Genomic DNA, 2,339 nt, shown 5'->3' on the forward strand with positions numbered 1-2,339 from the left:
ACAGGGGATGTCGATAAAATTTTCTTCAGATTGTCGAAGGATTCCTGCGCCTCCTTTGTCCACTCGAATTTTTCTGACTTTTTCATCAAATTATAGAAGGGTAAAGCTTTTTCTCCTAGCTTGGCGATGAATCTGCTGAGTGCCGCCAGCCGTCCTGCCAACTGCTGCACTTGGTGCAGATTCTTTGGCGGTTCCATGTAGAGGATAGCCTTGATCTTCAAAGGGTTAGCTTCTATTCCCCTTGCTGAGATGAAGTAGCCGAGCACTTGTCCCCCTGGCACCCCGAAGAAGCATTTCTTCGGGTTCAACTTGATCTTGTATTTGTCTAGATTGTCGAAGGTTTCACGCAAATCATCGATGAGGGTGGCCGCGTGCTTTGTTTTCACCACGATATCGTCGATGTAGACCTCGATGTTTCTTCCGATCCGCTCCCCAAGGCACGCCTGCATGCAACGTTGATAAGTTGCTCCCGTGTTTTTCAACCCAAAAGTCAGGACATTGTAACAGAAAACGCCGTGTGGGGTGATGAACGCGGTTAGCTCCTGGTCTTCTTTCTTCAACTTGATCTGATTATACCCGGAGTATGCATCAAGGAAGGAGAGGTGATCGCATCCAGCCGAGGAGTCGACTATCTGATCAATGCGAGGTAGCGGGAAGTGGTCCTTTGGACAGTGCTTGTTGAGGCCGGTGTAATCGATACACATGCGCAGAGCAGTGGTGTCCTTTTTCGGCACCATAACAGGGTTGGCTACCCATTCGGCTTCCTTGAGCTCCTGAATGAATCCTGCTTTACGAAGTCGATTGACTTCCTCTCCAATCGCTTTCCTCTTTGGTTCGGAGAATCGGCGCATTGACTGTTGCACTGGTTTGGCTGTTGGGTCAACATTAAGGGCGTGCTCAGCGAGTTCCCTGGGGATACTTGGCATGTCGGATGGTTCCCATGCAAATATCTCCCAGCGCTCACGGAGGAACTCGATGAGCGCGCCTTCCTATGCGACCGTAAGGTCAGCCGATGTATTGACTGTTTTCTTCGGATCAGTGGGATGCACCTGCAGCTTCTTGGCTTCCTTTGCAGCGTCGAACTCATCGGATCTTATGTTTCGATTATCGGCTGGTGGTTGCGTATGATCTGTGGTGGCGTCGATCGCGTTGAGTTCTTCCTTGTCTCTAAACTTCGAGGCAATCTTCTGGAACTCCCTGTCGCAAGTGTCTGATCGAGCAAAGCTCCCGTGGACAGTTATTGGGGTCCCGTTGTTGCCAGGCATCTTCAGTTTTAGGTACGCATAATGAGGTACAGCCATAAATTTGGCAAAAGCCGGTCTGCCGAGTATTGCATGGTACTGAGATTCTCAGTCGACTACTTCAAACTCGATTTTCTCCCTCCTGAAATTGCTAGGTGTGCCGAAAACTACGTCCAGCGTTGTTTTGCCTAGGGAGTAGGCGGGCCGAGTCGGTATGATGCCGTGGAATCCTGTATCGGACTCTCTTAGCATGTCGACCGTTAAACCCATCGCCTTCATCGTGTTTGCAAACAGCAAGTTCAAGCCACTTCCTCCATCCATGAATACCTTGCTCATGTTGTATCCCCCGATTTGCGCTTCAAGAACAAGGGCTGCATGACCTGGTCTAGGGACGGCTTTTGGGTGGTCTGCCCTGTCGAATGAGATGCCTTGATCTGACCAGTCGATGAATTCAGGAGTGTCAACCATGGCGACTTCTGCATACTTCACCTCCCGCGAGAATTTCTTGATTTCCCTCTTTGAAAAGCTGGTTTTATGGATCATGTTGACCTGCCCACATGGCTCTGGGAACGCCTCGGCTGGTACATACTTTTCCATTGGTTCATATGGCTCTGGTACATATGGTTCTGGCGGATAGCTATAAGACCCCGTTCTCTTCTCCATTATGTGAACCCTTGACAAGGCTTCGGCTCTAAGATCGTCGCAGAACTGTCGAATCTCCAAGAAATGTCGGCAATTCCTTAGCAGATGGCTGGATTTCTCTCGACCGTCCTTCGGATCAATGTAAGAGTGAAGGTAGCATGGCGCCTCGAGTTGCTCTGTAGCCGATAAATACGGTGAACGGGCGCGGCCATGGGTCGGCCACATGTCTTCGTGCTCTCGTTCGGACCGGCGAGGGTGAGATGTTGTACATTCTTCCTCTCCATGATGTGCGTCTCTTCGCCTTTTCTTTCGTCCTGTCGCGATGTCGAAACTTCCTCGGCTGCCTCCTTGCGCGCTACCGTCCAGGATTTCCAAAGTTGCTGCCAGCGCGTTGGCTGTCGAAGCTGAGGTCCATGAAACAGATGTGCCTGTCCTAGGGAGGCGAAGGAAGCCTCC

The sequence above is a fragment of the Lolium rigidum genome, chromosome 3 (genome assembly GCF_022539505.1).
Source record: "Lolium rigidum isolate FL_2022 chromosome 3, APGP_CSIRO_Lrig_0.1, whole genome shotgun sequence".
NCBI classification, from domain to species: domain Eukaryota; kingdom Viridiplantae; phylum Streptophyta; class Magnoliopsida; order Poales; family Poaceae; genus Lolium; species Lolium rigidum.